General features: G+C 50.9%; 1 long non-coding RNA gene across 1 annotated transcript; it reads right to left on the minus strand.

Annotated features, from left to right (window-relative positions):
* Positions 1 to 5,676: 5,676 nt before the first annotated feature.
* Positions 5,677 to 9,014, minus strand: LOC140459004 (uncharacterized). The gene is made up of 4 exons (XR_011953814.1): positions 8,912 to 9,014; positions 7,914 to 8,057; positions 7,581 to 7,724; positions 5,677 to 5,744 (listed from the first exon to the last, which is right to left on the minus strand). It is a non-coding gene; the product is annotated as an uncharacterized lncRNA (long non-coding RNA).
* Between the last annotated feature and the right edge of the window lie 4,034 nt (positions 9,015 to 13,048).

A 13,048-nucleotide genomic window follows, 5' to 3' on the forward strand; every position in this document is an offset into this window, starting at 1 on the left:
AGTAACCCTCGAGTCACTGAGTGATAATGTAGGGGCCTCCGTTTAACTGGAATCACCAGGCTGCACGTTTGAAGTTACCGTTCACTGAGGTCGATGTACTGGTTGTTGCTGGGGTTGATGTGCTCGTTGTTGCTGGGGTCGATGGGCTGGTGGTTGCTGGGGTCGATGGGCTGGTGGTTGCTGGGGTCGATGGGCTGGTGGTTGCTGGGGTCGATGTGCTGGTGGTTGTTCGGGTCGATGTGCTGGTGGTTGTTCGGGTCGATGTGCTGGTTGCTGCTGGGGTCGATGTGCTGGTTGCTGCTGGGGTCGATGTGCTGGTTGCTGCTGGGGTCGATGTGCTGGTTGCTGCTGGGGTCGATGTGCTGGTTGCTGCTGGGGTCGATGTGCTGGTTGCTGCTGGGGTCGATGTGCTGGTTGCTGCTGGGGTCGATGTGCTGGTTGCTGCTGGGGTCGATGTGCTGGTGGCTGCTGGGGTCGATGTGCTGGTGGCTGCTGGGGTCGATGTGCTGGTGGCTGCTGGGGTCGATGTGCTGGTGGCTGCTGGGGTCGATGTGCTGGTGGCTGCTGGGGTCGATGTGCTGGTGGCTGCGGGGGTCGATGTGCTGGTGGCTGCGGGGGTCGATGTGCTGGTGGCTGCGGGGGTCGATGTGCTGGTGGCTGCGGGGGTCGATGTGCTGGTGGCTGCGGGGGTCGATGTGCTGGTGGCTGCTGGGGTCGATGTGCTGGTGGCTGCTGGGGTCGATGTGCTGGTGGCTGCTGGGGTCGATGTGCTGGTGGCTGCTGGGGTCGATGTGCTGGTGGCTGCTGGGGTCGATGTGCTGGTGGCTGCTGGGGTCGATGTGCTGGTGGCTGCTGGGGTCGATGTGCTGGTGGCTGCTGGGGTCGATGTGCTGGTGGCTGCTGGGGTCGATGTGCTGGTGGCTGCTGGGGTCGATGTGCTGGTGGCTGCTGGGGTCGATGTGCTGGTGGCTGCTGGGGTCGATGTGCTGGTGGCTGCTGGGGTCGATGTGCTGGTGGCTGCTGGGGTCGATGCGCTGGTGGCTGCTGGGGTCGATGCGCTGGTGGCTGCTGGGGTCGATGCGCTGGTGGCTGCTGGGGTCGATGCGCTGGTGGCTGCTGGGGTCGATGCGCTGGTGGCTGCTGGGGTCGATGCGCTGGTGGCTGCTGGGGTCGATGCGCTGGTGGCTGCTGGGGTCGATGCGCTGGTGGCTGCTGGGGTCGATGCGCTGGTGGTTGCTGGGCACGATGCGCTGGTGGCTGCTGGGGTCGATGCGCTGCTGGTTGCTGGGGTCGCTGCGCTGCTGGTTGCTGGGGTCGCTGTGCTGCTGGTTGCTGCCGGGGTCGCTGTGCTGGTGGCTGCCCGGGTCGATGTGCTGGTTGCTGCTGGGGTTGACATGTTTGAACCTAAAAGCAGTTCAGACAGACACACTGAGTGAAGAGAATGCTGGGAAATAATTAATCTTAAGTCCCACATGTATCGAGGAGCCAAGACATTGATGAGCCAGATTGAGCAGGAAATTTCCGATGGGTTTGTAATGGCTGTCTAATTCAGCTCCTGAGGTCTCTCAAGTTTGTGCTGAGGATTCAGGAATCGATAAAACTGTCAGTTTAACACTTTAGAGCAGTAGTGTCACAGAAATATACAGCACAGAAACAAACCCTTCAGTCCAACTTGTCCATATCGATTAGATATCTGAACCAAATCCACTCCCATTTGCCAGTATTGGGCCCATATACCACTGAACCCTTCCTGTTCATATACCCATCCAGATGCCTTTTAAATGCTGTAACTGTACCAGCCTCCACCACATCCTCTGGCAGCTCATTCCATACATGTACCACCCTCTGCGTGAAAAAGTTTCCCCTTAGGTCTGTTTTATATCTTTCCCCTCTCACCCTAAATCTATGCCCCCTAGTTCTGGACTCCCCCACCCCAGGGAAAAGACCCTGTCTAGTTACCCAATCCATGTTTCTCATGATTTTATAAATCTCTATAAGATCACCCCTCAGCCTCTGACGCTCCAGGCAAAACAGCCCCAGCCTGTTCAGCCTCTCCCTATAGCTCAGATCCTCCAACCCTGGCAACATCCTTGTAAATCTTTTCTGAACCCTTTCAGGTTTCTCAACATCTTTCTGATAGGAAGGAGACCAGAATTTATCTCAATTAAACTCCATCTGCCATTCCTCAGCCCATTGGCCCATCTGATCAAGATCCTGTTGTAATCTGAGGTAACCTTCTTCGATGTCCACTACACCTCCAATTTTGGTGTCATCTGCAAACTTACTAAATATACCTCTGCATTCAGGGATTTACTGATTTCTCTGAATGTCATCGATCGAGAAATGTGGAATATATACACTCCGATAGGAGAGAGCTGGGAATGGGTGTAATGTGGTCAGTTTAATTATTAATTCATGCCCTCTTTAATAAAGCGAGGAGATCACTGACAGAGATGGGCAATGACCTGCCCACTGATCTCAGTTCATTCCAAAATACCAATTGGAAATCTTCATCACCAGATGTTCTCCGTGAACAGGAGAAGGATTGGACTGGGCAGGATCCGGAAGATGATGCTTCCTAAGAGGTTTGGGAGGAAGGGTGAGGGATTTGGGGATAAGGGAGTGGGGGGGTTAGTGTTGAGATTTCCACTGGACCTGCCCCTACACTCCAGGCTGTGAATGATCTCTCCCCAGCTCACACTGGGTTAGCGGGAGCTACAAGCAAGTTGAGGAGACTGCTCTCGTCAGGCAGAGTCGGAGACTGAAGGATTGAGGGAATGGGCTATTCTGGGATGAGTGAGATTCAATGAGGGGAGATGGTGGGAATTGGAGAGTTCAATCCCTTCAGATGGAGAAAGGGGAACCAGTTCCCAGGCAGTCTCCCGGGGATTGTGAACGGGCTCATTTGCAAGTTGGCCTGGACTCAAGTCGGAATCTCATCCCCAGCAATGTAAAGCAGCTGTTTGTAAATACAGGAACCATTAGAGCATTGGATGGTTATAATTACAGCCCAGGATGGGATCATCTTTGTAAGGATTGTCTGTAAGGCGGATGGTTGTAAATCAGGAATCCCCCCCGCCCCTCTGCTGTATTTTCGAAATGGGATGGAGTTAGAAACTGTGGGGGTGAGGAACATCATGACCAGTCCATCATGTGGGCACTTTGGAACCGAATTCATCGGCAGCTTCTTTCTGATGCAGAAGTTGAATTTTTCATTGACAAATCAACATTGAGGGATCTGACCATCTGCAATGCTGTCCAGGAGAATGAGTCTCACTCCCTAAGGAGAGAAATTCCTCCCGGATTCCTTCCTGGGATTATTCTCGACTATTGTGACTCCTATTCCCAGAGTCACCGCAACGGCTAAAGATATTATCGGAGAACGTAAGTTCCCAAATGAACTGGCCGTTTAACCTGAGGTCGGTGGGAAGCACAGACCAGGTTTCTGAGCAAGGAATATTACTGACCTCAGGAAGGAATTGCTAGGAACAGAAGGTTTCGGTTCTGTCACCAACCAAAGACCAATCAGCTCCTGCTCTGGGTGTGTCTGCTGAGACTGAGCTGGTTTCAAACTGGACTGACCACCCACCCGCCCTCCCCACAACACACACACGCACACACCCATGCGGACAAACACACACACAGACACAGACACACACGCGCGCACACACAATGACATTCACACACACAGACACACACATTCTCTCTCTCTCTCACTCACACACACACACACACACACACACACACACACACACACACACAAAACCCAATCTCCTCCCATTGGCTTGAAGCAGCAGCTGTGTAAAGACCGTAAGACCATAAGACATAGGAGTGGAAGGAAGGCTATTCGGCCCATCGAGTCCACTCCGCCATTCAATCATGGCTGATGGGCATTTCAACTCCATTTACCCGCATTCTCCCCGTAGCCCTTAATTCCCCGCGACAACAAGAATCTATCAATCTCTGCCTTGAAGATATTTAGTGTCCCGGCCTCCACTGCACTCTGCGGCAATGAATTCCACAGGCCCACCACTCTCTGGCTGAAGAAATGTCTCCGCATTTCTGTTCTGAATTTACCCCCTCTAATTCTAAGGCTGTGTCCACGGGTCCTATTCTACTCACCGAACGGAAACAATTTCCTAGCGTCCACCCTTTCCAAGCCATGTATTATCTTGTACGTCTCTATTAAGTCTAATACAATCCCAGGATCCTCAGCCGTTCCTCATATGTTAGACCTACCATACCAGGGATCATCCGTGTGAATCTCCGCTGGACACGCTCCAGTGCCAGTATGTCCTTCCTGAGGTGTGGGGACCAAAACTGGACACAGTACTCCAAATGGGGCCTAACCAGAGCTTTATAAAGTCTCAGTAGCACAATGGTGCTTTTATATTCCAACCCTCTTGAGATAAGTGACAACATCGCATTTGCTTTCTTAATCACAGACTCAACCTGCATGTTGACCTTTAGAGAATCCTCGACTAGCACTCCCAGATCCCTTTGTACTTTGGCTTTACGAATTTTCTCACCGTTTAGAAAGTAGTCTGTGCTTTTATTCTTTTTTCCAAAGTGCAAGACCTTGCATTTGTTCACGTTGAATTCCATCAGCCATTTCCTGGACCACTCTCCCAAACTGTCTAGATCCTTCTGCAGCCTCCCCACTTCCTCCATACTACCTGCCTGTCCACCTAACTTCGTATTATCTGCAAACTTTGCTAGAATTTCCCCAGTCCCTTCATCCAGATCATTAATATATAATGTGAACAGTTGTAGCCCCAACACTGAACCCTGCGGGACACCGCTCGTCACCGGCTGCCATTCTGAAAAAGAACCTTTTTCCCAACTCTCTGCCTTCTGTCAGACAGCCAATCCTCAATCCATCACAGTAGCTCACCTCGAACACCATGGGCCCTCACCTTGCTCAGCAGCCTCCCGTGTGGCACCTTATCAAAGGCTTTTAGAAGTCGATAGACCACATCCACTGGGTTTCCCCGGTCTAACCTACTTGTCACCTCTTCAAAGAATACCAACAGGTTTGTCAGGCATGATCTCCCCTTAGTAAATCCATGTTGACTTCTTCTAATCAGACTCTGCTCTTCTAAGAATTTAGAAACATCACTCGCAGTGAGGAGCAGGTAACTTACTTTTCCAAAATGCTGCGAGCCCTTCCCACCTTCCTCAGCAGTAACCATCACACTGACCCCCTTCCCCACCTAACCCCAAAATACCAGGAGATTTGAGGAAGGTTGCATACCTGAATAAAACATCCTGAAGTAGTCTGGGGGATCGGGACATCCAGTGAAGAACAGGGAAGAAATGTCTCTCATGGGGAGTTGAACTCACGACCACAGGCCATGGTTAGGTTGGCTAGCTCAATACATTTAAAGAGAACAGGGATTAATAGGGAAACGGATCAGAGGGATTGGTCGATGAGGCTTAAAGTGAGGGGATCCAACTGAAGCAGCACGATCCGAGGGGATCTGGTGCAGGATCTAGACACCATTATTGCCTGGGGACAGTGGGGATCTGAAGGGGGGATGGTCACTGGGTGTCTCCCACCGAGTCTGTGTCACCTTTACCTGGATCCACTGTGGTGGTGATCCCTGGGTCTCCATTACACAAAGAGCCTTCACAGCAGGACACGTCGCTCAGCAACAAACCCAATGCACTCAAATCCATCCGCGCTCCGCACTGATTCGCCGAAGCACATCCTTTAAAAACGACATCTCGGCCAACATCTGACACTGTGGGGCAGAACAGAGAACAGATCACATCGCAACAGAGTGGATCCCTGACAGGAAACAGGGTCACTGTCCTGATTGGAGGATCAGTAACAGAGGGAGGCTGTGATTGGAGGATCAGTGAGAGCAGGCAGCTGTGATTGGAGGATCAGTGGGAGAGGGAGCCTGTGATTGGAGGATCAGTGGGAGAGGGAGCCTGTGATTGGAGGATCAGTGGGAGAGGGAGCCTGTGATTGGAGGATCAGTGGGAGAGGGAGCCTGTGATTGGAGGATCAGTGGGAGAGGGAGCCTGTGATTGGAGGATCAGTGGGAGAGGGAGCCTGTGATTGGAGGATCAGTGGGAGAGGGAGCCTGTGATTGGAGGATCAGTGGGAGAGGGAGCCTGTGATTGGAGGACCAGTGGGAGAGGGAGGCGGTGATTAGCAAGTCAATGAGAGCGGGAGGCTGTTATTGGAGGATCAGAGATAGAGGGACAGTATGATTGGAGAGTTAGTGAGAGCAGGAGGCTGTGATTGGAGGATCATGACCTGAGCTATGATTAGACGGTCAGTGAGCTCGACTGTGATGGGAAGCTCATCGATAGAGGAAACTGCGATTGGAGGGTCAGGGAGTGAGAGGAAGCCTGTGATTGGAGAGTCTGGGACAGAAGGATGGTATGATTGGAGACTCGGCGATACAGGGAAGCGGTGATTGGAGGGTCAGTGTTAGAAGGAGCCTGTGATTGGACGATTTGTGATGGAGAGCGGTTTTGATTGGAGGATCAGTTTGCTGGGCTACGTTTGGATGGTCAGTGAGAGCGGGAGGCAGTGATTGGAGGCTCAGTAAGAGCAGGAGGTTATGATTGGAGAATCCGTGAGAGCAGGAGGCTATGATTGGAGAGTCAGTGAGAGCGTGAGGCTGTGATTGGATGCGCGGTGAGAGAGGGAGGCTTCGATTGGAGGATCGGTGTACTGGGCTGTGATTGGAGGATCAGCGATAGCGGGAGCCTGTGATTGGAGGATCACTGAGCTGGGCTGGGGTTGGTGGGTTCCCGGGGAGATGTGCAGCTTTCCTCCGCAATCCGGAAAGTAGAGCGTTCCGATGAAACCTTTCAGAAGCCGAAATGGCACAAAGTGAAGAATCAGTTCCTTTTCTGGTAAAAGTGAAAATCCTCTTTGGATTTCTTTCAGTGAGTGAAAACAGATACTAATGTAGGTCTTTGTGAAAAGACAGGTGGGGGAAAGTGAACTTTCCAAAAGCAGGGGATACCCGTAGGATGTTACATTCTGAGCAATGTCTGGGTGAGGGCTGTGAGGCTGAGAGCCAGACGAGGGGCCCAAAAACTCCCTCCCCCAGACACCCACCCTCCTGGAGGGTGGGGGGGGGGGGGGTGAAAGCTGCTCAGGGGCTGAGAGCTGGATTAGGGAAGGGGCCCAGAATCAGGCACATTCCCTGTCAGTGGTTCCCTGTCAGGGGATGGTCCCGAGCCAAGTGCTGAGGCCCACGGAGAGTATCAACCCAGGCCCAGACCCAGGCTCCAGGCCCAGGCCCAGGTGAGATTGGGGCTGAAGGATGTTCCCATTCAGCACCAGCCAGTGACTCACCTCTCCCTCTGCATACAGACTGTGGACTGACAACTGGGTCAAGGAGGAAACCCAGTCAGTACTGCATCCTGGTGGACAGGAATGGGCTGAATGGCCTCATCCTATCCTATCCTGTGCTGTGCTATCCCATCATTCCATTCTCCTGAACAATGGCTCCCTTCAATCTCCCAAAGCTGGGAGTGAGTTCGATATTGACCCTGAAGCTCAGTGACCGAGGTTGGGAGAGAGCAGTGGAGGATGCAGTGTATCTACGTACACAATCTCTGTTGGCCTGTTCCATTCACACAGCGATTCTCCAGACTCACACACTCCACCTTCTGTCGATTGGCCAGGCAGGAGGCCATGGATGGACTGTAGCATCCATAACATTGCAGTCCGTTCAGGGTGGTGTTGGCAGGCTCTGAAATCACAAAGGGAAGAAGAGAAGATGCCTTCTTTTTGATTCAAGGGCAAAAGCATCCTCCCCTCAAATCGTCACATCCCCTCCCCCTAACACAACTCCCCAAACCTGACGTTCATCACCTCCCCGCCCCCCCCCCAGGGTTTTCATGTGGGTCTGAATCCTGACAGACCTCACTGTGATCCTCACCTGCTACTGTCTGGTCATTACATAGGTCTGAGCCACAGAGACGGCTGCTCCGGGAGATAAACACTCTTCCAGTGCTCAACGAAACATCTTCGGAGGGACTCTCACAGCGTTGATCAATGTGTCTGAGTGTCTCAGTCCCACTGTCTACGGTAAACAGGCTGGAGTTAGAACTTCACCACATCATTTGTTTAGCTTCACCCGTCTGCAACAATTTCTGTCGATGCCCCACAGAAAGCATCCTATCTGGATGCATCCCAGCTTGGTATGGAGCACAACAAATTACAGAGAGATGTGAACACAGCGCAGTCCATCACACAAAGCAGCCTTCCCCCCCATTATCTCCATCTACACTTCCCACTGCCTCGGGCAAGTAACTAACATCATTAAAGCGCCTTCCCAGCCTGGGAATACTTTCTCCCACCCTCTTCCATCGGGCAGAAGATACAAAGGTTTGAAAACATGTACCAACAGATTCGAGCACAGCTTCTTCCCCGCTGTTATCAGACTAATGACCCAACCGTACCTATGTTAGAGTTGATGTTTCTCTGCACCTTCCCCGTGGCTGGAACACTATATTCTGCATTCTGTTCCATTAGCCTGATGTACTTCTGTAAGGTGTGATTTGTCTGGATATCGTACAGAACAATACTTTTCACTGTATCTCAGTGCATGTGACAATAATAAACCCAGTATCACATGGCGATATTTTCAGAACCTCACTGTTCTGGAGAATATCACCCTATGCCTCTTCAGGGGCTGGGATGATCGTCAACTCCGGCACTCCTGCCTCAGAGGTAGGGACACTCCACCTGTCCCACAGCAGGACCCCTGCTCCATGTGGGTTTGCGCTGGGAGGAACTGAAACCAGGAGCCAGAACCTAGTCTCCAGCCGACACGTCTGCAATCAGCCAACAGGGAAAGAAACTTCCCGTCACACTGTCTGGCCCCATTCCCTCCAATCTGGGAAGAGTCGGCTTTCAACAGAAAGGCAGGATTACCGATGATGGTGTGGGATGACACAGTCTGGCAGTTGGTGATGCCAATCAGGCAAGTGTTCTCTCTCAGTGAGCAGGAACCGGAGGAGGCTGAACACGTGAAACATTGAAGAGATTGTCCTGCGAAGGGAGAGATTGCAGAGAATTCAGTGAGACTCGGAGTTTCAGTTTGAGGGGAATTTTCACTGAGGGACCATTACTGTGCTTTCAAATTACACCCCCTCATTCCGATCACAACCTCAAACATTTCACTCACACTGCGAGGGATATCAAAGGGTGAGGGGGGAGAGTGGGATATTAAAGGGTGTGGGGAGTGAGGAGGGAGAGTGAGATTAGACTGGATGGGATATTAAAGGGTGTGTGGAGTGAGGTGGAGAGTGGGATATTAAAGGACATTCGTGAGACTTCGTCTGGAATACTGTGGCCCGTTCTGGTCTCCCTGTTGTCAGAAGGATATTGTTAAACTGGAGAGGGTCCTGAAGAGATTTCCCAGGATGTTCCTTGGAATGGTGGGTTTGAGTTATAAGGAGAGGCTGGATGGGCTGGGAGTTTATTCACTGGAGCGTAGGAGGTTGATGGGTGACCTTATCGAGGTTTATAAAGTCATGAGGGGATCAGATAAGTTGAAAGGCAGGTGGTTTTTTTCCCTCGTGTGGGGGATTTCAAGACGACGAGGGATATTTTTAATGTGAGAGGAGAAAGATTTAAAAAGACATGAGGGGTAAGTTTTATCCACAGAGTGTGGTTTGTGTGTGCTATGACCTTCCAGAGGAAGTGGTGAGTGTGGACACAGTTACTCTGTTTTAAAGACATTTGGACAAGTCAGTGAATAAGAAATGTTTGGAGGGATAGGGGCCGAACGTAGGCAGGTGGGATGAGCTAGATTTGGGAATATGTTCGGATTGGACGGGTTGGGTCTGTTCCTGTGCTGTCTGACTGTAACTCAGCACCTTGAGGGGCAATCCCAGAGAGTGGGACATCAATGATAGCGTCAGGATCACCCAACCCGATCAGTGACACAAACAGATCATTCCTTACCTGCTGTGATCCCAGCACAGACCAGGACAATGCTGAAGAACACCTTCATGTTTTCCCCTGCAGAGTCGATGTGTCTGGGATGATGGTGAGCTGCTGTCTGTGTTCACAAACTGCTCTCTTTCTGTTCTGAAATCAGAAAACACCATCAGAGATGTTGGACCGAGCCCTCTGCCAGCAGCCACACAGTACAGGCTTTACCCCACCCCATTCCCCTCCCACAGTCTGTGCCGTGTCGGGTCAGGGACAGACAGTGTACCTTATGCTTTAGAAACTCTGTGACCATTCCTGCCTGATCACAAGGGAAAGGATCGACAGCTCATGGACTCCCTGTGACCCTGCTGCAGCTTTCCCAGGAACAGGGTGGGAACGTGCCTTCCAAATACCTCAGGGGCTGGGGGAGAGCACCCTGTACAGGGCACAGGGCTGACTCACTCACACAGCACCAGGGACATGGTTCACCACAGAAGGAGGCCATTCGGCCTTCCCTGCCTGTACCAGCCTGTTACACCCAGTGCCACTACCTCGTGCCAACCTCCTGCTTTCTCCCCACAGCTTTGCACATTGTTTTATGTTCATTCCCCACTCACCATCCAATGGCCCTCTTCCATCGTACCCGCCTCTCCCATATTTCCAGCCAGAACATTCCGGACCCTAACCGGCCAATGGGCCAAGAGAGCTCTTTCGTGCTTTCTGATTCGATGTTGAAACACTCACTGAGTTAACAAGGCCTCACCTGTCTTGGGGAAATCCCTCCACATTCATTCGGTTCCTGACTGAGAAACCTCAGGGACAATCAAAGGCTGAAAGAATGATTTTATCCTTCTTGCATGCAGCAACCCAAATCAGCCCGTCAACAAAGTGAGTTAAACCTCACAACCCGACCTGACTATGGCCTGATTAAGGGTGGAACGAGGCAACAATCCCACCAATGGTGGTCCGTCTTTGGAGGGCTCCAGTGTTCCATCCTGATGCCAAGCTGATCTCCGGAGTCCTGCTAAAGGTGTTCGATTCTCGCACAAAATAACATCCTTCGGGCCTTTGAGGTTATATGTTGATGATTCTTAAAGTCCCTTTCATCCAAAATGTTGATCATCCTCCTGGCGTCATGAAGTCATACAGCATGGAAACTGACCCTTCGGTCTAACCCGTCCATGATGACCAGATATCCCAAACGACTCGCTTTTGCCAGCATTTGGCCCATATTCCTCGAAATCCTTCCTGTTCATATACCCATCCAGATGCCTTTGAAATGCTGTAATTGTACCAGCCTCCACCACTTCCTCTGGCAGCTCATTCCATAAACGCACCACCCTCTGTGTGAGTAAGGTGCCCCTTTAGTCCCTTTTAAATCTTTCCCCTTCCCTCCTCAAACCAATGCCCTCGAACTCTGGACTCCCCCACTCCAAGGAAAAAGACCTTGTCTATTCACTCTATCCATGCCCCTCACGACTTGATAAACTGAAAGAACCGCAGGTACAGGAGATCAGAAATGAAAACAGAAATTGCTGGAAAAGCTCAGCAGGTCTGGCAGCGCCTGTGGAGAGAAATCCAAATGAACATTTTGGATTAAGGGAGCCTTCCTCAGAACTGAGATTTTCCAGCAATGTCTGTCTTTTTTATGATATTACAAACCTCTGTCAGGTCACCCCCTCAGCCTCTGAAACTCCAGGGTACAGTATACCCCAGCTTATTCAGCCTCTCCCTGTCGCGCAAACCCTCCAGTCCCGGTAGCGTCCCTTAAATGTTTACTGAACCCTTTCGAGTTTAACAACATCCTTCCTCCAGCAGGGAGACCAGAATTGCACACAATGTTTTAAAAGTGGCCTAACCAATGTTCTGTACAGCCACAACCTGGCCTCCCAACTCCTGTACTCAACACACTGACCAATAAAGGACAGCATACCAAGTGCCTTCTTCGCTATCCTCTCTACCTGTGACTCCACTTTCAAGGAGCTTTGAACCTGAAATCCAAGGTGCCCTTGCTCAGGAGCACTCCCAGGGTCCCCCCATTAAGTCTCGAAGCCCTGCCCTGGTTTGCCTTTCCAAAATGCAGCCCCTCACTTTGATCTGAATGAAACTCCATCCACCGCTCCTCAGCCCTTGAGACTGCAGCTGGCTTCCTCTTCAACAGGAACGGCTCTGTTCCTTGTTACCTTTGGCCTTACCTGGCAGTTGGAACACACAGTTTTCCTGCGATTAACTCCTTCAATTCTTCAGCAGGGCAGCCCTTGTCTTCTGTGGTGATAAAGCATCCACTTTCTCAAGCAGGTGTCCAAGCAGTTTTGAAAGTGTGACCTCGACTCCCTCCAGTCCAAGAGCTGGCTAATTGTTTTCAGTCTCTGCTCAACAGCACGTCTTTGTTTCTCAACTTTGTTTATTAATACAAGTTTATTAACTGAAGGTTATGGCACAGACCACACCCTTTGTTTCACACTTTATATTTATGACCTTATATCATTAATTTTTATTGTCGTGACACCACAGAATCATACAGCAGGTAAACAGATCCTTGGGTCCAACACATCCATCCTGCCCAGATATCCGAAACTGACCCAGTCCCACCTGCCAGCACCTGGCCCATGTACCTATTCATATACCCATCCAGATGCCTATTAAATGCTATAATTGTACCAGCTTCCACCCACTTCCTCTGGCAGTTCATTCCATACACGTACCACCCTCTGTGTGAAAATGTTGTCCTTCAGGTTTAGGGTTCGGTTTAGGGTAAACATTAGGGTTAGGTTTCAGTTCAGGTTTCGGGTTAGGGTTTGGAATAGGGTTAGGTTTTGGGTGAGGGTGAGGGAGAGGGAACGGATTACATTTTGGGTTAAGGTAAGGAATAGGGTTAAGTTTAGGGTTAGTGTTGGGGTTAGGCTCAGCATTAGGGATAAGGTTAGTTTTCGGGTTTGGGTTAGGATTACATTTAAGTTTAGGGATAGATTTAGGGTTAAGTTTGGGGTTAAAATTAGTGTTAGATTTAGGGTTAGAGTTAATGTTAGGGTTGCAGTTAGGGTTCACGTTAGGGTTAGGGTTCAGGTTCGAGTTACGGTTAGGGATAAGATTAGGGTTTGAGTTTGGATTAGAGTTTAGGGTTAGGGTTAG

The sequence above is a fragment of the Chiloscyllium punctatum genome, chromosome 34, assembly GCF_047496795.1.
Source record: "Chiloscyllium punctatum isolate Juve2018m chromosome 34, sChiPun1.3, whole genome shotgun sequence".
Classification (NCBI taxonomy): Eukaryota; Metazoa; Chordata; class Chondrichthyes; order Orectolobiformes; family Hemiscylliidae; genus Chiloscyllium; species Chiloscyllium punctatum.